Source organism: Camelus ferus, chromosome 1 (genome assembly GCF_009834535.1).
Source record: "Camelus ferus isolate YT-003-E chromosome 1, BCGSAC_Cfer_1.0, whole genome shotgun sequence".
In the NCBI taxonomy this organism is placed as follows: Eukaryota; Metazoa; Chordata; class Mammalia; order Artiodactyla; family Camelidae; genus Camelus; species Camelus ferus.
This window is the reverse complement of record NC_045696.1, coordinates 11831252-11856342: the sequence shown is the minus strand read 5'-3', so window position 1 is coordinate 11856342 and position 25091 is coordinate 11831252. Positions and strand designations below refer to the sequence as shown.

The 25091-nt window shown below is 44.9% G+C and overlaps 1 protein-coding gene and 1 pseudogene across 1 annotated transcript in view; both read right to left on the bottom strand.

Moving 5' to 3' along the window:
• TIAM1 (TIAM Rac1 associated GEF 1) overlaps nt 1-25091 on the bottom strand; it is a 331093-nt gene that overhangs the window by 280765 nt on the left and 25237 nt on the right.
• LOC116662646 lies at nt 14112-14487 on the bottom strand (annotated as a pseudogene).

The window sequence follows — 25091 nt, the reverse complement described above, 5'->3', positions numbered from 1 at the left end:
GTAGGGAGCATCTCTGTAGGTGGGATAGGGTATTTGGGGGACAGAGCTCATCTGGCTTTCTGGCTGTCAGAACACCAGGCAGAGGACCCCAAGACACCTTTCTCTCCCTTAAGGAAACCCATAGCTGCTCTAAGGGCCAAGATCTTGGCTCCATTACTCAGTCTCTAGTGCTTTGGGGGAGTAGTTGGGTGGCCACACCTGTGTGTGTGTTTGTGTCTGAAACTGTCACATAACTGTAATCAGAAATTTAATTGACATTTGCATTTGAATAGGGGTAGGGGGATAGTAAGAAAGCAGAGTATAAGTTGAGTGAAAAAGGATCTTTCTCTCCCAGGACGTAAAGGTAACAGACTAAGGAACTCTCAGACTAGTGGAGGAAGATGAACATCAATTACAAATAACAAAAGATGCACTCTTCCCTTCTGCCCCGAGTGCTACTCCAGTGTCCTAAGAAGGTGCGTCCACGTGTGGGTGACGTACGTTAACAGACAGGCAGCGGCAGAGAAGAAAGGGCACAGTACACGGAAAGAGCATCTTGCTGTCAGAAACCTGGATTCCAGCCCAGCTCTCCCTGCCGGGCTCTAAGTGATCAGGCCAGTGACTGATCTTCTGAGAGTTTCCTCATCTACAAAATGGAAAAAACACCACCTACCTTCAGAGCTGCCCTCACAAAGCAGCAGGTGAAACCGAAGTACCTAGCACAGCGCCTGCCATGTAGCGGACCCTCGGCCAGCAAAGCCCTCCTGCTTCATCTGCTGACATCACACTCAGCACATAAAGCCTCGGTTATGGGTTGAACGTGCCAAAAATGTACGTTGGAGGCAGAGGCTGGAGTGGCGCGCCTACGACCCAAGAACACCCAGGATTGCTGGCAACCACTGAAAGCTGGGAAGAGGCATGGAACAGACTTTCCCACAGAATCTCCAGAGGGAACCAACCCCACTGACACCTCGACTTTGGAATTCTAGCCTCCAGACTGCGAGAATAAATGTTGCTTTAAGCCATCTGGTTTTGGTACTTTGTTGCGGCGGCCCTGGAGAACTAACACATCCTCCTTCCACTCCCTCTTGTAATGAAAACTGAAATTCCTGACTCGCCTGAGGATGTAGGACACTTTTACAAATATAAGTAATAAATAACATCCCAGGAAAGGTGAGTTCCAGTAATAAGCCTTTGCAGAAGACGGAGAAACGTGAGAAATACACAGGTATCTCTCAGGTTTTTTTCTCTTTTGCCTCCTTTTCCTCCCTGCCCTCTTCCTGCTGGAAGCAGCCACCATGCGCATTCTTCATTCTTCCCAGAAGGAGGAAGACACAGCTAAAGAAAGATCTTCTAATATAGTCCCGAAGGTCAGGACCACAAACCCCACCATGGCAGAGACAGGCTCACACCCCACACACAGTCTGCTTCCCCTGGAGACCCTGAAACATGCCCCCTCTGTAAGAGTGCTGGCCATTTACTATGGAAAACAGTATGGAGGTTTCTCAAAAAACTAAAAATAGATCCAGCAATTCCACTCCTGGGTATGTATCTGAAAAAAACAAAAACACCGATTCGAAAAGATACAAGTTCCCCAATGTTCATAGCAGCATTATTTATAATTGTAAAAATATGGAAGCAACCTAAGTGTCCATCAACAGATGAATGGATAAAGAAGATTCATTGTGTGTGTGTGTGTGTGTGTGTGTGTGTGTGTGTGTGTGTGTGTGTGTGTGTGGAGAGAGAGAGAGAGTAGAATAATACTCAGCCATAAAAAATGAAATTTTGCCATTTGCAGCAACATGGATGGCCTTGGAGGGCATTATGCTAAGTGCAATAAGTCAGACAGAGAAAGACAAATACTCTATGATATCACGTATATGTGATATCTAAAAAATACAACAAACTTGTGAATATAACAAAAAAGAAGCAGACTCACAGATACAGAGAACAAACTAGTGGTTACCAGTGGGGAAAGGGAAGGGGGAGGGGGAAGGATAGGGGGAGGGGGTTAAGAGGTACAGACTATTAGGTATAAAATGAGCTACAAGGATACATTGCACACAGGGAATACAGCCAGTATTTTTAATAACTTTAAATGGAGTATAAACTTTGATAACTGCAAATATCACACACCTGTAATTTATATAATATTATACATCAACTGTACTTTAAAAAAAAGCTTGGTGGCTACTTCTTGTTGGGGGTCGGGAGGGTGCCCTGATCTTTTTTAATACAATCTGCTAGCAGCTGAGCACAGGTCAATCAGGATGAAAAGAGTCAAATCGAAATAGAAAATCACTTTCGAGGTGACTCTGTAGCTAGAAGGAATGGAAATGAAACCCGGGTCTGACTTTGAATGAAACCCAGCCAAAGTCGCCCGAGCCCAGACCTTTCTTTGGTCTTCCATCTCTACCTGCGCTATGGTCTGAATGTTTCTGTCCCCTCAAAATTCATACGTTGAAATCCTCCTAATGCCTAAGATGATGGTATTGAGAGGTGAGGTCTTGGGAAGGTGCTTAGGTCACAAGGGTGGAGCTCTCATGAATGGGATTAGTGCCCTTGTAAGAGAGACCCCACAGAGCCCCCTCAGCCCTTCCACCAGGAAAGAACACAGCAAGACACTGGCAGCCTCCAACCCAGAAGAGGGCCCTCACCAGCACCGCACCATGCCAGCCCCTAAACTTGGACTTCCAGCTTCCAAATACATTTCTGTTGTTTTGAAGCCACCCAGTCTCTGGTGTTTCGTCAGAGCAGTCCAAATGGACTAAGACAACCTGTTTTTCCATCAACACAAAGAGCATTCTCACTGGAATCCACAAAATCCATTAAGTGGTTTGAACCAGTAACAAAAAAGCCACTTGTTTGGATAGGTGTGCCCTGGTTATCAGCTATCTGATAAAATTCAACTGGAGTAAGACTCACTAAGAGTGGGCACAGCTTCGACCACTGTTTTTATTCCCCTCTCTTCCCCATTCCACCAGATTTTCTAGCTTTCACCTAGCTGTATTGAGAGCTCATGGGAAATTTCCAGTGTCAAGGAATGTAATTGCGGAATTAATGACTCCATAGTGCTGGTTCTAATAAGGTCACCAAACCAGTCCACCAGGTGACATGTCTTAAGAGAACAGTAAAGGGAGAAATACCAGACAGACACTCCGGGACCCACTATCACTGCCAGGAAGCAATAAAAAGGCACTGATTTCTTCCTCTGCCACCACCACCACCACCACCCATCCGGGGCAGCACCGAGCACTAGGGCAGAAGACAGAATTAGGGATAGGATTCCATCTGGAGGAAAGAGGAAAACTGTGACACTGAGATAATGGATCAGGTGAGAGGAGCTTCTGCTCAATTCAAGAAGCTGTCTTAAGATGGTTTTTGCCTACATCATCTGTCTTTGGTTTCCTGGTTCACCCTGGAGTGCACCCTCTAATGCATTTCAAAGTTTCTCTTAACACTCGGATCTTAATTATTCAAGGATTTCTAATCCAGGTGGCGGAAATCTCCAGCTTTGGCTGCCTGCCATTTTTCTATTCAGGAGCCTCTCCTGTTGAGGGAGAGCAAAGGAAGTTTAAGGAAAGGCAATCAGTCAAGCGAGGAATCCTCACATTCGAACCTCTTCGCTGAGTTAGGATGCTGAATTTGCCTTGGCAAGAAACAATTGAAAAATGGGACAGGGAAAATTGTAGAAGAGGAAAAGGAAGATCTCAGAGAGGAAAGTCCAGGAATCTTACAGTCACAACTGTTCATTGCTAGAGATCATCTGGGTGCTCGACCTGTTTTATAGACAAGAAAACTGGCACTGAGAATGACCCCAAATCACAAAAATTGTTCCTGTTAATGGACTGACCAGGCCTTCTGCCCCCACAGGGCACTCCGTACACTGTTCCACCCACAACGATGAACACCTGTAAGGCAGGAGACCTGCTCACAACTCAGGACCAAACTCCTGCAAGTTGAGTCTTCAAAAGACAAAATGAACATCGCAAAAGGCTTTGCTAGCGGTGGTCCACTCAGAGTACAAGAGTTGGGTCCTAATCAAATGCATTCCGGGAGGGCAACAATGAAATCAATTACACGGCAAAGTGTACCACTCAGCTTTCAAAGATGGGGCAGACCAACTCCCACCACCCCACCCCACAGAGAGGCAGCCCCTGTTCCCAGTGCTCTCACCACAAGGGCCTGCCCTCACCCCATCGTCTGCACCACCTGCTCTGAGTGCGGGTGGTGTGAATACACCCTCTGGATGAGCAACTCCACACACCAACCTGGAGGGACCCAGACTCCGCGCAAGAAACCAAGATTCACTGAGCATGAAGCCAACGTGAAAGGGTGACTCAAGGGTCTCTCTGTGTAAGAACTTCTAGCTTAGTCCTTTCTGTATTATTTGAATCTCATGTACATGCCTCTTCTTTGTCCCCCGCCCCGAGTTTCTAGAAGGCCATTTTTCCATCTCCGTCACCTCACAGCTGAGGACATGACCACTACAGACCAGGACATTCTAGCAAAGGTGGCGCACAACTTTGGAGAGATCTTACTCCAGCCCACTCCATGGAAGAACTTATTGCCAAATTGCCAGAGAGCTGATGTCTTCTCAACTATCAAATGGGAGGGCGAACTATGGCCCCTGCCAACTTTACAATTCTCAGGATGACTCAGTACACTAAGTACTGCAGGTGTTCCAATGGAAGAGTTGGGATCAGCCCATCCACTTTCCCAGAGCAGATCTCTAATGCTTACCCGGTATCCCTTGCAAATGGATAAAAGATTCACCATCTCTCCTCTTGACCTGTGCCCAATCCAACAGCAAACAAGAGCCTGAATCTTCCAAAGGAAGCGTGACCCCTTTCCAAGCAACGTATGAGCACGCTGATGGTTGATCTGCTGTCTGTCTTGACTTGCTAAGGGAGTTACAGGTTCTCACTTGCCTACAATTGCACTATGGGGCAACCCAGAACTACAGGAACAACAGCCCTGCTGGGGAAACTGATCAGCCTGAGATTAGCCACATTTGCTGGCAAAGGAGCAGATTGATTTAATCTTCATGGACACGCAAAGGCACATCCAGAAGAGTGGGTATGTCAGCGGAGAGCAAAGAATCCACTCCTTTGGGGTAACTCACTCTCCTTATACTTTCCAGGGATGGGTTACCACTTTATCAAAAAGAAGGTGGCTCTGATGATGCGAGTTCCCTACTGGAGGCCACCCTGAGAGCAAACCCCATCCCTCCAAGCTCCCAAATGCTGGCTTAAGAAATGGAAGTAATATGTACAGCTAGGATCAAGAGCCTCTCTCTGCTAGTTTTGAGAAGACTGCAACATGTAAGCTTCCAGAGCTGGGAAACCTCCTACTTCCCTGTTAGCTCAAAGCAGTGGACCTAAGGCTAGTTCTGCATGTGTGGGTCTCCGGGTGCGGAAAAAGGCTGCTGGGAGGTTCTGCGGCGGAGGGGAAACGCGGGAGCCCCGTTGGGCTTTCCTAGGCTCAGCTCCGGAGTCATCCTTTCAGATGTTAAATTAGCCTGCATTTTTCACAGGACACCACACTTGCTAATAACTGCCCTTTAGTCCATAAAGGAAACTTGTAGAGGAACTAATTCTTCTCCCCAGAAGCTAAGAACTTGACTACTGTGTCTGCTCAGCACTAGAGATATGACTTCCCTGACACAGAGAGACAGGAACCATCACTCAAATGAGCGAGTACCTTCGAAAAAATTGTATTAGTCCCTGACAGGCCGGTACTGGAGATCTCAGAAGTACCAAAAATAAAAAAGATATTGTCCCTACCATAAAGGGACCTAGGACACAGAAGGACTGCATTTGCCTAGAGCAGTATCCACGGTGCGTACATAGCTCAGAACAAACCAGGTTCAAACACAACTAGACCACTGACTAGCTGGGTGACCTCAAGGCCAAGCAAGCTACTTAACCACTCAGTTTCCTTGTCCATAAAACAGAGATCATGAATCTACCTCAGTGTTGACATAAGGATTTGATGATCTAAGTCATGCAAAAAAGCTTAGCTATACACACAATTTGCTATGAGTAGCATGAATAATTAGAAGCCAAGAAGACCAAATATAAATGTTAAAAGAAAGATAAGGGGCCAAGGAAATTTTAAAACTAGGAGACCTGGCAACTGGATAGAAGCAGAGAGGTTGAGAGAAAAAAAAAAATACATGTGTTCTTTTTAAACCAAATTAACGGGTGCCATTAAAAAGACTGGGAATTCTTGACTGGAAGATAATTCCTGCAAACTGGGACCCTCTGGAGCCAGCAGGATTGGGAGAGTCCCCACCGAGGACAGACACTGCAGAGAACCGTGGAGGGAAAAAAATCAGTGCATCAGCGTTACCTGGTCAGATGCTAAAAACCTCTGAAGTCTTTTGAGCTGGAAAGATCTTCCCAGGTTACTATCCCCACTCCCTTTCAAAGCTGATGCCCACAACAGGCAATGACTGATTTGTTCAAGATCCCACAGCTAGCTGGAGACAGAGCTCAGATTACTGCCCTAGGCACTGGTAACCACTCAGATGCACTGGTAACCACTCAGATGCTTTCCCCTCTCCCCTCCCCAGGCTGCCTCCCCTTTCACCTCTCCCCTCCTTTCCTCTGTAACACTCTCCAAACCCACTCACTCTCTTTCACACACATAGCACATGCACAGAAATGTGGGTTTGGTTTTTTGTTTTGGGGGTTTTTTGGGGCTTTTTTTTTTTTTTTTTTTTGCATCCTTCCATATCACTTGGTCTCGGGGAGGAGGGTGGAACTACACAGAATATAACATTTATCATCTTAACCAATTTTAAGTGCAGAGCTCAGAGATATTAAGTACATTCACATTGCTGTGCAACCATCACCCCATCCATCTCCAGAACTCTTTCCTTTTTGTAAAACTGAAACTCTGTCCCCATTAAACAAGAGCTCCCCATTCTCCTCTCCTCCCAGCCCCTGGCCACCACCACTCAACTTTCTATGTCTGTGAATGTGAGTATTCTGGGTACCACATATAAGTGGGATCATACAGAATTCCTCTTTGTAATTGAATTATCTCACTTAATGTAATGTCTTCAAGGTTCATCCATGTGTCAGAATTTTCTTCCTTTTTTTAAAGTTAAATAATATTCCATTGCATATATATGCCACATTTCATTTATCCATTCATCCATCAATGTTAACTTGAGTTGCTTCTACTTTTTTGGCCATTGTGAATGTTGCTGCAATGAACATGGGTGTACAAATACCTCTTCAAGTCCCTGCTTTCAATACTTTTGGATATATATCAGAAGTGGAATTGCTGGATCATATGGTAATCCTATTTTTAATTTTGGGGGGAGGCAAGTGTATCTCTTTAAAATTACTTCACACTTCTCCCTAACCATAATTAATAGAAAAGCAAGTTTTCTTTTTCATTTGACTAATATTTAAAAACACTAGCTATATGCTCAGCCTCGGGCTAGGTACCAGGGGCACAATCAATTATGAGCTAAAGTCATGATCCCCCGTCTTGTTGGGGTTTGCAATTTAGTGAGACAGAGAGACAGGAATCGGATCACAGGCAAATACCTGTTTGTCTCCATGGTGAGTGCTCTGCAGGATTGAAGGAGAGTGTGCACCTCCCTGGAAAGGCACAGAAATGTCCAGATAGAAGTGTGCTGTCATCAGAGGCTGACAAAGCAAATAATGACTAAAAAGATTTATCAGGGGAGGGCAGAAGGGAACACTTAATAAAAAGAATGACTCTGAGCTCAAATAAGAGGGAAAGAAACAGAAAGACAATAATAAAATTGATGCCGGCAGCAGTGCCTGTAACATTAATCATACTACAGGAAGGCATTTTAGAGTGGCAACGCAATGGCATGGCGGGGGGTGTTGTAGGCCCAACTGTGTCCGTCAAATAGGCCCCCCAGATATGCTGAAGTCCTAACCCCAGTAACCTGGGAATGTGACTTTATTTGGAAATTGGGGTTTTGTGGATGATTGAATTAAGATAAGGTCACACTGGATTAGGGTGGGCCCTATTCCAATGGCTCATATCTTTACAAGCAGAGGGAAATTTGGGGACAGAGACAGACCCAAAGAAAGGGCATGTGAAAAAGGAGGCAGAGTCTGGAACAATGCAGCTGCAAGCAGAGGAAATCTAAGAATTGCTGAGAGCCACCAGGAGCTAGGAAGAAGCAAGGAAGGAGTCTTCCTTAGGGCCTTCAGAAGAGAGGACTCTGCCAACATCTTGATTTCAGACTCCTAGCCTCCTGAACTATGAGAATAAATCTGTAAGCTGTTTAAGCCACCCAGCTTGGAGGATTTTGTTACTGAAGCCCAGGAAACTAACACAGGGCTGAATGTGGGAAAAGCCCTAGACTAGCAATCTTGTGCATCTTTTCTTGGGCTGGATAAACAAGCGCCTGGGTTTCAATATCCCACGGGGGCTTTTCCAACTGCCCCCACCGGGACAGTTCCAGATTGTCCCCATAGAAGGGCAACGGGGACACCACTGGCATTCGGGGTATGACACATCACAGAACAGTTAGCAAACTGGGCTAACTGCTAATAACTCACCCTGCCCCCTCCAACATAATGCATACACGTACTTCTAGCGGAGTGAGCGCCGAGTTGAGACTGGACCCCAGAGATGTGGGAGCGAGCACACTGTCTTCCCCAAGATTTTCTTGTTTAAACACACCAGGGGGATATTTGATGGAGATTAGGGGGGATGGAAAGCACCCCGAACAACGATTCCTCAGAAATGCCACCAAAGTTTGCCTGCTGAGATGGGGGTCCCCCGCAGGGACCATTAAGGGGCCACCACTCCACGGTCAGGCAGCGCCCCCACATATGACATGGAGGACCGAATGGGATCCCCAGCACAGAGGAGCAAATCCGGTTCGCCCAGAGCCCTGCAAAGCCCCCGGGGCCACGTGAACGCCAAGTCACCTGCCTGGCACAGGCGCCACCTCCCACCCGCTCCGCCAGCACCCAAGTGTTCCAGCGCCCGTCACCGCGCCTCCTCCGCCGCTGTTAACACAAACACCCACACCCAGGAAGGAAGCAAAAATAACCTGGCGCCTCATAGCGATGCCTCATCCCTTTCCCCAGGGGAGCTGTGCCTCTCCCATTCCCCTGGAGGACCTGAGAGTCCAGAGAGGTAGGGGAAGAGGAGGGGCGGGGCCATATGAGGGGAGGGGCCGGGCCATATGAGGGGAGGGGCCAGCAGGAGGGGCGTGGCCAGCAGGAGGGGAGGGGCGAGCAGTGCTCGCCAGACCCACCCCCAGTGCTTTGGCCGGGCTGTCAGAGGAAGATCATCTCTAAAAGGGATGAAGTCAGCGGCCCTTCCCTGGTGGTGAAGGCGGCGCTGTTCTCCTCTAGGCGGCGCACTACCTAAAATGACAACCCTTGCTACCAGCAAGTTCCCATGTGCTTCTCAAAGCCGCAGACTTGGAGGATGAGTCAGCCGCTGAGCTCCGCCTCTAGGGGCCTCCCCAAGCCGCAGGAGGCATGTTTATTAGTACCCAGGCTGGAACGATGTGAAAAGCTGCCCTTCCATATACCCCGAGACCAGAACCAGCATTCTTTGAGGATGGTCATTGAAGGCCCTCCTAACCTGAAAGGTGAAATCAAACCCTGACGCTATGGGTTCAGTTGTGTCCCCTAGAAAGGTTATGCTGAAGTCCTAAGCCTGTTTCCTGTGGGTGTGACTGTATTTGTCGGCTAGGGCTGTCATAGCCAAGTACCACAGACTGGGTGGCTTCAACAAGTTGCATTTATTGTCCCACAGCTCTGGAGGCTGGAAGTCTGGCATCAAGGCTTTGGCAGGGCTGGATTCTCCTGAGACCTCTCTCCTTGACTGGGAGACGGCCACCTTCTCACTGTGTCCTCATGTGGTCCCTCTACGTTCATGCATGTCACTGTGCATGTTCAAATTTCCTCTTCTCATAAAGACAACAGTCAGACTGGATTAGGGCCCACTCTAAGGGCCTCATTTTTAATTTCATTGCTTCTTTAAAGGTCCCACCTCTAAATACAGTCACATTCTGTACTACTGAGGGCTGAGGCTTCAACATGTGAAGGTGGGGGACGCAGATAAACAGTCCAGCCCATAACAGTGACCTTATCTGGCAAACGTGTACATTTTACAGTTGGGTCATTGCAGCTGTAACCAGTTAAAATGAGGATACACTGGAACAGAGTGGGCCCCTACTCCAATATGACTGGTGTCCTGACAGAGGCAAAGACTGGAGTGACAAGCCAACAAGCCAAGGAAGACCAAGGATTTTCAGCGACCTTGAATCTAGGAGAGAGGAAAGGAACAGACTACCCCCCAGAGCCTTCAGAAGGAGCCAGGCCCTGCCAACACCTTGATTTTGGATTTGTAGCCTCCAGAACTGTGATAGAATAAATCTGAGTTCTTTGAAGTCATCCAGTTTGTAGGACTTTGTTAGTGCAACCCTAAGAACCAACCTTAGGACCCGGCTTGAGCAGGTGGATGGCACTGAAGGTTTGAACTCTGAAGCCACTTAGCAATGAGTAGAAAGCCTCAATCAAAATTATTAGCTTTGTAAATCAACTATACTTCAATTTTTTTAATTACTAGCTTTAAATAAAATTCAAAAGTTTTATTTTATAATGCAGCAGAGTGACTGTCAACACTGTCTCTATAGCCAGAATGCCTGAACTCAGATCCCAGCTCTGTCAGTTACCAGTCACCCAGCCTTGGCCAAGTCATGCCCTCGGGGCCTCAGCTTTCCTTATCTGTAAAATGGGGGGTGATGATGATGGCATCATCTAGTTCATACTATTATAAAAATCAAATGAGGTAATATTTATAAAGACTGTATGTCTGGCATAGAGTCAAAGTTATAAAACTGTTTGATTGATCCTAACAAAGAGTTATGACACCAAAGCATGCTTCTCTCAGTTGTGCATGACATCCCTAAAACTCTTGGATCAGGCCTCCCCGACCCTGGACTGATCATGTGCAACCTCAAAATTCACCAAAGTGCCATGAGGAAAAGTTTAATATTAAAAAAAAATTCCAAAAGTATTAAAACCCCAAGCTTACACCTGGTTGCTAGGGCAAGGGGGAAAATATTTTTTAGAAAATCTAATTCGAGAGCCCATGTGAAACTGATAGGTATTTGGAACTGACTGGCAGAGGCAGACAAGAGACACTATCCTGGCAGGTGATACAAAGGAGGGCAGTGAGTTACGGTCCAATGATAAACCTAGCCCACAAGTATGTAACACAATGTCCTACATGACACCTACCTTTATCAGGTGAGGTGCACTGAAATTTTTTATTCTACTGCAATTTTTTTCCTTTCTTTTTTTATTAACGTATAGTCAGTTTGCAATGTTATGTCAAATTCTGGTGTACAGCATAATATTTCAGTCACACATATACATACATATATTCATTTTCATATTCTTTTTCATTATAGGTTATTACAAGATATTGAATATAGTTCCCTGTGCTATACATTATAAACTAGTTGTTTATCTATTTTATATACATTTACTGCAATTTTTAAATGTTATCAAGACAGCCCTTAATAAACCAGCAAATGCCTTACAACCCACAGTTATAAACCACAGAACCAACCCTCTAGAAGACTCTTCCTGCTCTTTTTTTCCCTCAAACTATTTAACTTCAGTCAGGGACTAAATTCTGAGGAAAACCCCCAGTGCCTTCTTCTCTTTTCCAAAGTCTAAGATAATCTTCTCTAAACACAGAGAAAATGAGAACATTCTAGAACTAGAAATTGAACATTAAAGACTATGTAGGGTTTCAAGAGGGCTAATAGCTCTGTGCTAAAAAGTCAGTAAAGTTTAACATTTTTTTTCAACATCATTCTTATCTAAAAAGTGATTGTTTTTCATTTTCATATCCCTTTTCATTATAGGTTACTATAAGATATTGAATATAGTTCCCTGTGCTTGGTACAGCATAAACTTGTTGTTTATCTATTTTATATACAGTAGTTAGTATCTACAAATCTCCAACTCCCAACTTACCCCTTCCCACCGCCTTCCCCTCTGGTAATCATAAGTTTGTTCTCTATGTCTGTGAGTCTGTGGAAAGCGATTTATTTTAATAAACATTTACACACATGCACACATATATGTTCCATACATACTCATGTACCATGCACCAGGCACTGCTTTAAGCTCCTCACAGATATTAACTCATTTAATCTTCACAATGACCCTGTAAGACAGATGAACTATATAATATGCCCATTTTACAGGTGAGGACACTAAGACCCTGAGAAGTCACTTAACATTGGACAAGTGGCTTCTCAGGGTCTTAGAGCTGGTATTCAAGCTCAGGCAACTGAGCTCTGTGCTCTTCCCCCACTAGACCGTGCAGCTGAGAATTAATCTCTTAGTCAATTTTCTCAGTATTTCAGATGCCTGTGTTCATCATTAAGCAAAATTCCTTTTGAGTTTCAGTGCTACCATCTTGCAAAATGCAAACATTCATAATCATTTTTTAATTGAGATTTAATTGAACATAACATTATTATATTAGTTAAATATACAACATATTAATTCAATATATGTATACATTGCAAATGCTCACCACAATAAGTCTGGTTAGCATCCATCACCACAATATAGACTCTTAATCACTACAGTGTAGCCACCAGGAGGGTCGATAACCCAAACTCCCACCCTCTCAGCACTAGTCATTCTTCCGTGTTCTTTAGCAAAGAATCAAGACTGTCAAAATAAGCTCCTTGGAAACTAGAACACACCCTTGTCAAAAAACTGAAACTGAATTTGTTTTAAAGAAGTCTCTCATATAGGAATCACTCCTGTCAGTTGCTGTCTTTACATCAAACCAAATTTACTTGCAAAACCAATGTTCCAGCACATTTCTCCAAAGGACTGCAACAAAGGGGCATTACTCGGGAGAAAAAAATCCCCTTGTACTTCTGCTCTGACCGCCCCCCCCCCCACCTTATCCCAAATTCCCTCCACCTCATGATCTAAGACTTGAAATTAAGAATAGATTCACTGACTGTAAAATCAAAGATGTTTGCCTCAAAATGTAATACAAACCCAGGACTAAAAGTAAAAACTGTTTTCTAACTGAAAAGGCAATTATCCAACCAAACTGGTTGAACGAGAGAATGCAAATTCTAGGTTCCTGTTTCTAGGAGTCTAAAGGTGAGCCACCCACGCTCAGGGTCAGGAATACGGCTGCTAAAAATGTTAAGCTACAAGGTGGAAAGAAAGTAAAAAATTCATTTTGATTTCAATCTTGATCCAACCACAGCCCTAAAATCCTTCAGGATTTGAACTGCAGAGCCCGCGCCCGTAGGTCTGGGTGTGGTCCCTGCCCGTGTGGCTGAGCTGCCCTCTCTCCGCAAAAAGCAGGCCTCCTGGCGCCCGAAGCCGGTGGGGCCCCAGGACAAAGCCGACTTTGTTCCACCGGAAAGCCTGTGTTCTAAGTTGGGAGAGATGGAAAGCGAGACGCAGCCACATTTCTTCTTGCTTCCAACCCTCTTTACTCCTATCACACACGTACAGCAGCTTCCAAACCCATTTCGAGATTCCGACACAGAAGTGGGTGGAACAGCCTCACCGGGTTTGGCAACTCTTGGCCAAAGAGCACCCTGAGATTTCCTTCGTAGACGCGATGGCACTTTTACAGAAACCCGAGACCAAAAGACCCTCCAAGGGGTGGACGCTGGCTCCATGGGCACAGGAGAGTTTATTCTCCACCTTTGCCCCTTTCTTCACTCTCCACTTACAGGCCAGCCCTCCAAAATCACAACCCACCACCAACCCCCGCCCCGCCAGACACACCTCATTTCCCTGAAACGCCCCCATCTTCCTTTGCCCGTCTAGGAAAATCCGACCCATCCTTCCGAGGCCAGCTGGAACCACCCCCACCTCTGTGAAGCCCTTCTGACCTCTAGGTCGGGTTACATACTCTGTCCTCCAGGCCCCGGGTACAGCGCTTCTCAAAGTGTGGTCCCTGGACCAGCAGCACCAACATCAAAATCCTTGCCCTCCACCGCAGACCTGCTAAATCAGAAACTCTGGGCTTTAACAGGGCTTCCTCCCACCTCCCCCACCCCACCCCACCCCACCCCCACCCAGTCTGTTTTATTGGCGCCTGGATGCTCAGGCCTTGACTGCAGACCGTGGCGGTGGGTCCAGCTGCTCCTTCCACTGCTGCTTCTCAGCCTTGGGTCTTCGGGTTCTCTTGCTGCTTGCTGAGCTGGCGGCGCGTGGCGCGCGTTTCCCGGGGCTGCAGATCCAGGGGCTTGTACTTCTTGTCTTCATAGAACTTCCTGAGGTTCTCTTTCTGAATCTGGTTAATAACGGTGAGAACACAGGCAATGGATTTGTGAACAACTCGGATCTTGGAGAGCTCAGAAGCCACACCGCCTGTCACTTTAGTGTCACGCAGCTGGGACAGCTACACCTTCAGGTCCTCCACGGGTTTCAGCAGCTCCCTCTTCTTGATGCAAAGGTCTCGAGCCTTAATCTTGGTCATGGCTGTACAAGTTGCTGCCACCCCCTTCTTGGAGGGAAAGTAACAAGACTTCTTGTTAAAGCAAATTCTGACGTCCCTTCAAGCTTGGCACCCACTGCCGTAGCTTTAAGTCAATACCTTATTCCACCTCTACCCACTAAGCTTAGGCCCTCTGTCCTACAAGCCCTTCAGAGTCTGGTATCCGATAAACACATGCTTGTTGAATTAACCTAAGGAACCTCTTTTAGAATCAGAGAGGGCAGTGTGAAATCAGCAGCTTCACAGGCTATCAGCTGTCCACCACCACATACTTTCAGGCACACAGTGACAGCAACACCCATTCCTACAGGACGAAACTGGAGCTGGTCACGATTTCCATGGAGCAAGTGATTAACAGAAAAGAATGCAGGGCTCCCGGTCATGACCATGGTCCAACGTAAGATCCCTTGGGCAGTGAAAACATACTCAGAAATGTTGGGAATGACAGGGGTTTGTGTCTCACAAGGGGTCTTCACTGGCTCCACGGGAACCATCCCCATGGGCTCCCAAAGGGAAGAAACCACCCTCGTGTGATTAACCCACAATATGTGGCACCCTGTCCTCTCACCTCCTGATCCCAAGTCCCAGCCGTGTAAAACTCAGTATGCTCTTGGTGCCTACCCAACTAAGCTCATCCAGCATTAAGAAGAAGGGGGGGAGGGGGAGAAGAGGGGGGAGGAGGAGGAAATGAAGGAGAAGAAGAAATGGACAAAAGGACATTAAAATAAAACTGAATGAAAGTCAGGGCAGTGTAGCAGAAACTTCTTAGAAACATAAAAAATTGGTATGTACTGGGCTCCTGTCTTCTGCTAGGCACCGTGCCAGGCGCCCACATACTCACAGTGAAGGGGTTAAAGCCATAACTCTTCCCTGCTCCACCACGTGATCGCAGGTGACCTGTGTAAGGAGCTAAGACAATCACAATCACATACAGCCTCTGGTGGAGAATACTCTTACGATTTTTCCTCATTGTGGAAGGCTAAAAAAGGTCCCCCCCCCAAGATGTTCCCAAACCCTAATTCCCAAAACCTATGAATACTACTCTACATGGGAAAAGATATAAGTTAAGGATCTTAATCAAAATGCAATCACCAGTATCCTAATAAAATGGAAGCAGAGGGAGATTTCAAAGATATAAGAGGAGAAGGCACACAGAGGCAGACGGGAGTGATGCGGCCACAAGCCAAGGAACGCGGGCAGCCACCCGAAGCTGGAAGAGGTAGAGTACAGATTCTCCCCTGGAGTCTTGGAGGAAGTGTACCCCTGCCGACAATCTTGATTTTGAGCCAGTGAGGCTGATTTTGGACTTCTGGCTTCCAGAACTGGAAGGAAATTAGCACTATTTTAAGCCATCAAATTTGTGGCTTAGGAAACTAATACACTCATTAATCAGTTCACTTCTTTTTTGAACAACAACACATGCTGACAGGTCCTATTTCCATGGTATGGACTAGGAAACTTGGGCTCAGCGGGACGGGCAGTCAGAGGCATGGGACAAAGCCAAGTGCAGACTCCATCAGTCTGATCTTCCCAGCATGCCTTGCCAGCTCCAGTGAATAGACATGTGGGTTCTATGGTCCTCAGGGACAGCCTGGGAAAGTCATTGTTTCTATGAAAAACACTCCAGATTCCAAATAAAAGACAAAAGGAAGTTTAGAACACCACCTTGGGAGAGAAAGGTCTGCTCATCCCACAAACACTATTTTCTGTTTAGGAATCAAAGCAATGCAATTAACCCATTCATTGAGGGTCCAAGTTACATATCATACATATCATGGACAGGCTGTCTCCAAACCTCCAGGCATCAGAAAAGTTATAACTGGTCCTAAGACTCCTTTCACTTCATAATAAACCCCAGAGCCTTCTATTTGAAATCCACAGTGTGCCTGGCCCTGCAATATTACCAACAGATGGCTGCTAACATCCCAGTGTTCCTGGGTTTCCTAAGGAGAAGAATTTGCAGTGGCGAAAATTACCACTAAAAATAGCACCAATTGGGTAGGTTTGAGATATACCTTCGCACATTGCTGCCACACGAAACCTGTTGATGAAGATAGTTGGTGGAAAATATAGAATATTCTGAACATAGTTTTGTGTTCACCATGATTACATTCAGGAAAGAAAAAAGAAAAACAGACGCCAAGGTAAACACCAGAAGGAAAATACTAACAATAACATGGTTAAATAATAACAATAGTATTGTAGAACACGAACAACAAGCACATGAAAAGATGCTCAACATCACTAACCACTAGGGAAATGCACATCAAAGCTACAATGAGGTATCACTTCACACCCATTAGGATGGCCATTATCAAAATACAGAAAATAGCGTGTAATGGCAAGGATGGGGAGAAATCAGAACCCTTGTGCGTTGCTGGTGGGCACGTACACTGGTGCAGCCACTGTGGAAAACGGTGTGGCAGTTCCTCAAAAACTTAAATACAGAATTATCATGAATGATCCACTAATTCACTCCCGGGTACACACTCAAAAGAACAGAAAGCAGGGACTCGGATAGATATTTGTACACCTAAGTTCATACCAGCATTATTCACAACAGCCAAGACAGGGAAACGATGAAAGTGTCCATCATCAGATGACGAGATAAACAAAATATAGCATACACATACAATGGAATATTACTTAGCCTCAGCAAGGAAGGAAATTATGACCTGCTACAACATAGATGAAACTTGGGGACATGATGCTAAGAAATTAGCCCGTCACAAAAGGACCAATACTGTTTATGATTCTACTTATATGAAGTATCTAGAATAGTCAAACTCATAAAATAAAATAACAGTTGTCAGGGATTGGGGAAGGGAGAAAGGGGGAGTGGTTGTTTAATGGGTATGGAAGTTCAGTTTGGGAAGATGAAAAAGTTCTGGAGATGGATATTGGTGACAGCTGTACAGCAATGCGAATGTATCACTGAACTGGACACTTAAAAATGTGTAAAATGGTCAATTTTATGCTATGTGTAATACCACAAAAATTTTTTTTAAAAACAGAAACACTAGCAATAGCTGTTTAAGAATAATGAGTTTATGGGTAACGTTTTATTTTTCCCTTCTTTTTGAGTTTAAATTTACGTTCATTGAACTTTTCTTTTAAAAAAGTGTCTGTGGTATTTAATACCAACAGTGAAAAAAATGTGACCATCCTAGGGCAGGCCAACTCATTTAGGACCCACTGCTTCAGGGATTAATGGAATTCCCGTGGTAATGACCTTTCCCACTTCTGTAATATGAATTATCCCAAAGTGAAAATCCAGTTCGCTCTCCGTGTTTATGAAAGCCATTCCTTCCAGACAGCTGAAGCAACAAAGCCAGCCAAAAGCACTTCCCAGCCATCCGACTGGAGATTTATATGGCATATAAACATAAAGAAACATTGTGTAACATAAGCTGTGGGGTAGGAGAAAGAACCCTGCTCTTGGCATCAGAAGCTGAATTCAAGACTGGCTTCGCCCACCAACTCCCCGCACTGGACCAATTAAAAACTCTCCAGGCTTCTGCCGCCTTTTCCACAGGTGAAGGAACACCTGCTTCATAACGAGACAGTAAATCCTGGAAAGGACCCATGCCTTACTAATGTCAGGGGTTTATACACAGCATGAGTGAAAGAACACAGCTTGCCACAGAGCAGGTGCTTAATAAATGATCCATGCTCAATTTCTCTCCTTCCCTAAGTGCGTGAGCTCACACATCACGTGGCTTTGTGATTGCTTTTTCCTGAACTTCTTAAGAAGGGATAGATTGCTAGATTTACTCTTAATTACCTCAACTCTGCCACTTTCTCTAAAAAGAATCCCTCCTCCTAAAATTCTTAATGAGGATGGCTTTCTTTTTTTTTTCTTATGTAATTTTTATTAAATTATTTAAGTATAGTCAGTTTACAATGTGTCAATTTCTGGTGTACAGCATAATGTCTCAGTCATACATATACATACATATATTCATTTTCATATTCTTTTTCATATAGGTTACTATAAGATGTTGAATATAGTTCCCTGTACGAACTAGACTTTCTATTTTATGGTCAGATAACTGGAAATAACAAAAAGTTGACAAAATATCAAGCTGGATGTCTTAGTTTAAATTACCAAAAATTAAAAGGTTCTGGGATTTTTCTTAAAGATCAGATTCTAGAATTTCAGAAAACCTAAGGCTTCAACACTCACTAGCTGTGTTACCTTGAGCAAATTACTTAACCTCTCTGAGCCTTGGTTTTCACATCACAAATGTGATGTGAAACACACATTCACAATTGATCCTCTAAGAAGTAAAGGTGAAGCACTCCAGATTCCTCACCTGCTTCTGCAGGGTGAGGGTGAAAACTCACTGAGAAGTCTGCATCCTGGAAGAGGACCCTCACTCTAACCTGACCATGCTGGCACCCTGACCTTGGATTTCCAAATCCAGAACTGTAAGAAATAAATTTCTGTTGTTTACAAAAAAAAGAAAAAGAAAAAGTAAAGGTGAGCAAGAACTCCCAATGTTAAGAAATTATTAAACATATCCCTACTATGAATTATTAAACATACTTGTTCATATTCTAGAGAAGCCATGGTTACTGAGCCTCAGGCTCCCCATCGGCAGTGAGTGAACTGGACCACCAGTCCTCTAAAAGGATGTTTCTAGCACAAGTGTTCGGCAACATCTGAAAAGCCCATTTTTTCAACCAAAGTAGTCCTTTGCAAATAGTTTTATCCAAATGGGATGACTGGAAATAACATAGCAAGAGCTGAAAATAGTGATAACTAGAACGTTTCTTTCACTTCAAACAATTTAAATAACAAATTAAGATTTTGCTTCCCTATCCTAGAAATTAATACTACCCAGTATATTAATGTGACACATTTTTAAGCTACAACCACAAAATCCATTGTTTAAATTTAGGAGCAACTGCTATAATTCACCATCCATCTGTAAAACAAATCTTAGCACATCCTCAATCATTTTCAATGGACTGTCATCATTCAAGGCTTTAAACAGCTTTGTCCCGGCACCCAATACCATGTTTTTAAACAGCAGTAATTCCTCTGCAAAATGAGATTTCTCTTTGCAACTTTTCACACCTTACAAAAGGTACCTACAAAGGGAAGTAAATCAAATAAAACAATCTAAGTTATATTTAATTCCTCTCTACAAATGTTACCAAACAACAGAGATACAGCACCAAGACATAAAAAGGGTGCCCTGAAACTTTATTAGATGCAATTTTTGTTAAATATAGCTTAATGAACTGAATAGTTAAATGCTTTTGCAGAAAAAATCCCAGATAGTGCAATTAAGAGAGATCTACAGGAACACAATGGATTTCTATAAGCAACAGAAAATTCTTCTCAACGGAGGACAAGTCACATGAACCACTCAATTAAGACTCTTTTAAGGAGGATGTCTGGACTTTGAAAATGAAGGAAAAAAGACCATCATTTCAGAGCAATCGCATGAAAAACTCTATGACAATCCTGGACAATGTGAAGAGCTTCTAGACTAACTGTGTGACTGTGGGCAAATCTTTGAACCTGTGTGCTCATTAATAAAGTGGAGATAATAATATATGCCAGGATTCACCTCCCAGCATCCTAATTCCCATTGCTCAGATGAAAAAACACTAAGACTCAGGGTCAAATTCCATGGCTAGCCAATACCAGAACCAGGACCCAGAAGTCCATCCTGTCTAACTCAGAAGCTCAGTGCTCTTCCCTTGCTAGGTGGCAACGAGCACCAAGATTTCCCTTCAGTTGCTGATGATGATTTTGATCCCGAGAGCTTTGAAACAAGAAAATGGAAGATCCAATGGGAAGTCAGGAAATATAATCAGAGTTTACTCTCTGCCAAGGTTAATCAGCAAATGAGGTAAAGCGTACTGAGCCCAAACTCTGCCCAAGTGTTTTATATTAATTTTATTTGTGTAATGCCCCTTTAGATCATTCATTAGAGCCAAAACTTACATGGCACTTGGTGTCCACCTTGCACTACTAGGCTTTTATCATAGATGGGAGAAGCCATTTACTTCCCCCAACATTCTGGCGAGACACACACTATTTAAGCCTATTTTACAGATGAACAAACTGAGGCAGAATGAAGTGACCTGCCTGAAGTCACACCACTAGTAGTTGATGGGGCCAGAATTCAAACCCAGGCAGTTTGAAGTCAGAGCTGTGCTATTAACCCCTACACCAGGGACACGTATCACCACCCATCTTCCATGTGAAGACAGAAACTGAGGAGGCAAGATGTTAAGTAGCTCTCCCAGGGAACCTGGTCTGCCTGGTCTCATCACTTGATCAGTTTGAACCGGCTTAACCTGACCTCATCCCCTAGGAACACTGGATCCTGCCTACCTGACCTTCTCACCTGGTAACTCAGAACCTGGTCCACCTGACCTCATCACCTGAGCACTTCCCACCGTGCTATGCAAGCTTTAAGGCCTGGCTGGCAGAGGTGATGCCCACACAGCACCCCGGGGCCTGGGTAGATGAGTTAGCAAACAGGCTTAGATCTGCAGACCTACAGCTGCAGACTGAGGGGAAAGATGGGAAGCAGGTGGAGGCCTGGAGAGCGGACGGCGTAACCAAATGAGGCCAAAGGCCCAATCACCTGTTTCAACTGGCTCTGATGAATGCACACTGCACAGCAGAAACTTCTGGAAACTCCTAGGCCAGTTTACATGCAGCTATTTTGTCTCTGGTCAGGGGCTGTATACACTGAGTTCAATTGGCAAATTAATGACCTTCTAAACCTTTTAGGTCAATCTGAATAGAGAAATCCAGGCATATCACCTGGAGAGGAGGTTCCCCGGGGAATGTCCCATGACTCCCCTTCCTTCTAAGATGATATGATAACTTCCCAACTCTCACACAGACCTCGAGCTCCATACAAGGGAATCCTTCCAGCGAGTTTGGGGTCACATAGCTCATCATGTACTTGACCTTCACAGTATCCCTGTGAGAGTCGCAAAAGCTTGTCGTCTCGATGTTTCTTGATCCTAATCGTCTGTCAAGCTTTCAAGAACTTCCAAAGCTCTCCAGGTCACCCACTCAGGACTAGACCCCTGAGGCTCTGGCACAGAGGATCCATCTGACACACTCCTGCTCAGATACAGTCACCCCGGCAGCAGCTGCCTCTAGCTCCACACACCCATAAGCTCCCCCCAGATTCCTCACACTTCCTGCCTATTAACCCAGCAGCCTAGGCTTCCTGGCCTCACCTTGAACTGAAACTGCTCACACCCACTGGAACGTATTCATGCTGACACAGGCATTTTCTAGAAAGCAAGGTTGGGGAGAGGGAGGGTGGGGGAAACCCAGGTTATTAGACTCTTCGGGAAGGTTTCCCGCCTCTCAACTTTCTAGAAAGTTTGTGCCATACTTATAAAGCGCAGTGGAAAGTTCTAAAAATAAAGGGTCTTAAAGACTCCCAGCAGAGGGAATTTAAGCTACAGACAATTTATTATTCAAATAACAAACACTGAGTATCTACTAAGATCAAGACAAAGATGAATAAGACATTCAAAGAGCATGAAGGTCCAAGGGGAAACAAGGAGGCACTTTTGCCAGTTCCCCCTTCACCCTGATGTATCTCAGAGCTGACTCTCCCACCTACTCCTGGCCAGGTGTTGACACTCCCAGAGGTAAGGGATGGGGCTGAAATCATCCATGTCAGCCACAGACCCCCACCACGCCCCACCCTGCCACTTATCACAAAATCTGAAGATACAGAAAGGATCTTAGAGGTCACCAAGTCCAACCCAGAACTGGAATCTCCTCAATAACTTCCAAGTCCCAGTCTCCACCCTCTTAAGTTGTCAAGTCTCCCCCAAGGAAATGTCTCCTCTACCTACACAAACAGAAACAAGAGTGGAAGCTCCGTGTCTGTTCCTTCAACAGTCTGGCAGGCTGTTGCTGATACACACACTACAGTGTTAATACATCTGAGATGGGAAGCCCCAGACGGATGATTCTAAACATCCCAGCTCACAAGGAGGTGGATGAGACCTCAGTACTTAAACACCAACAGGCATTCATTCACAGAGAGAAATAGATGAGAGTAGGGACTGAAGGGGGATGAGAAGAGTGACAATTGATAAGATATTTCTTCCAGAGTAAGCAGGAATACCAATGCACTAGGTGTATGACTTTTATTTAAAATATTTCTCAAAATAAAAATTCAGTTATATTCATCACATCCTTTTAAGAAAGAGGAAGAATATAAATTATGGAAATGAAATCCCTCTTTAATCCTTCAGCCAGATATTTAATTTTTATGGGGTTTTTTTTGCATTTTTTTATTGAAATACAGCCAGTTTGCAATGTTGTGTCGATTTCTGGTGTACAACATAATGTTTCAGTCATACACATACATACATATATTCGTTTTCAGATTCTTTTTCATTATAGGTTACCAGGAGATATTGAACATAGTTCCCTGTGCTATACAGTATATCTATTTTATAATGTAGTAGTTAGTATCCACAAACTTCAAACTTTCAATTTATCCCTTCCTACCCCCTCTACCCCCTGGTAACCATAAATTTTTTCTCTATGTCTGTGAGTCTGTTTCTGTTTTGTAAATAAGTTCATTTGTCTTTTTCTAAGATCCCCTATAAAAGTGATATCATATGGTACTTTTCTTTCTCTTTCAGCCAGATATTTATTGAGTCCAATTGTGGTGGAAAGGGGAGTCATGAACTCTGTCCTCAATGAGTAAAATTCAGTCCCATTGGATTGGGGAGAGAAAAATGAATGCAGATAAAACAATTAGAAAACAATAACCACTCTAATTATGGTCCGGTTTGAGTTCCAAGGGTAAGATTTCAGACACAGGAGGAGTGTGGTCCAGTCACCAGCTCTTTAATACTCTGACTAAGCCAGGGCCCAGCAGCAGGGGAAGCAGTAAACAAAACATTCTCTTCTTTATCTCTAAGTGTATCTTCTCTATCAGCAAATGGATTTCCTTTCAGGCAGTTTAAGACCTTGTGGGTCAGGGCTACCTGCCCAGTTTGGGCCAGAAGGAAACAAAGGAAACAAATCAGGTCACCCATCCAGCAATGCTCTTCTCCCCTAAACAGTTCCTCCTCAAATACAGAGAGTGACAGGCGTTGCAAAGCAGCTGCACAGATGTGTGTTTATAAGCTTAAAGTCTGTCACCTCCAACCTAGTCATCCTTCCTCCTTCAATTCCACGGAAAGCCTCTCTCATGCCCCTTCCTCCGCAGGGGAGTGTCCACAGGAGACAATGCAAGATGCTGTCAGCAGGAAGATTCGACCCTCTGTGGCCCCTGTCAGTTTCTCTCACCTGGGTCAAGAACGTCACATCATTTACCAGTCACCGTCTTTGCTTAAGTAAGGACGTATCATTGCTTCTGTAAACCCCCTACAAATGTTTATTTACTCTAGCATGTCAGAAGGCAAGAAGAGAATGCGGCATTCAAACAACCACGTCGGGAAACTCAAACGTGAACCTCTGTCCCTGGTCAGCTCTGCGGGGGCTGATACCATCATTTTCCTCCAAGTTCTTGTCTAGTGTCAATGCCACCTCCCAGGGCAACCTCATCTGGGAGGGTCCCCTCTGAACTCACAGTGAAAAGGTTCTGAATATGATCTACACTTATTTCAGGGAGAGTTAACGTTCATGCAGCTGAAGTTCACTCCCAAGCAGAGTTCCCTATCTAGATCTCTTTAGCTTTACTGAGCCATGTTACAGACAAAGCTGAGGCTGAGAAATGAAGCAACTTGACCAAGGTTGCCCAGAGACTTGAACAGACATCTAACTCCAAAAATCGCTGCTCTTCAGCCTCGAGGCCATCCTGTTTCCCATCATAAGAGTGTAGGTTCTCAAACTGGCAAATGGAAGCGGGCTCAGAGCACTGAAGCATCTTTGTGTGATTATGGGGCTCAAAGAGGCAGCAGGGCCACAAAGGCTGGAGAGCTCTAAACCTATAAACTGTAGGCTACCCCAGAGATCGACGGCAGGAGCCCTCCTGGTGGACGCACACCCAGAAGCAGGGCGCCTCCTGGTCCACACTGAGCAGGCAGCTGCCCGCACCAGCTGGCTGGCCACATCTCTAGTTTCCAGAACCAACCTCTAAGATCCTGGGACCCTTGGCCACCCTTGGGGTCCAGAGCCGAAGAAAATGTGAGCAAACGGACAAATGATTTTGGAGGGACACACTTCTAATCAGTTCACCTTTAAGGCTGAGCCTTACAAACCCAGTGGATCTGGCTTACTCCTGAGTAATAAATTTAGGGGTTAAAAAAATAAACAATGACTACTGACTATCAGGAACAAGAAACAGAACTGAACAGTTCTGGATCCAAGTCAATCCCAGCACCACTGACTTACGCCCCACAGAGCACGCTACCATGGCTAATTTCTCTCCAGATGGCGGCTTGTACTTTTCCAGGCAAAATCTCATCTCCCCAAGCCTTGCCTCACCTTTCTACAGCGCTTTGTGTTTTCCCAACGTCCTCTGTGTGCAGAAGGCTTTGCAACACCTCCAAATTTACTGCCACCTCCAGATTTAATTAGCAGACTGTTTACTCCCCCTTCACTGTTTGGAATATCTTAAGTAAAA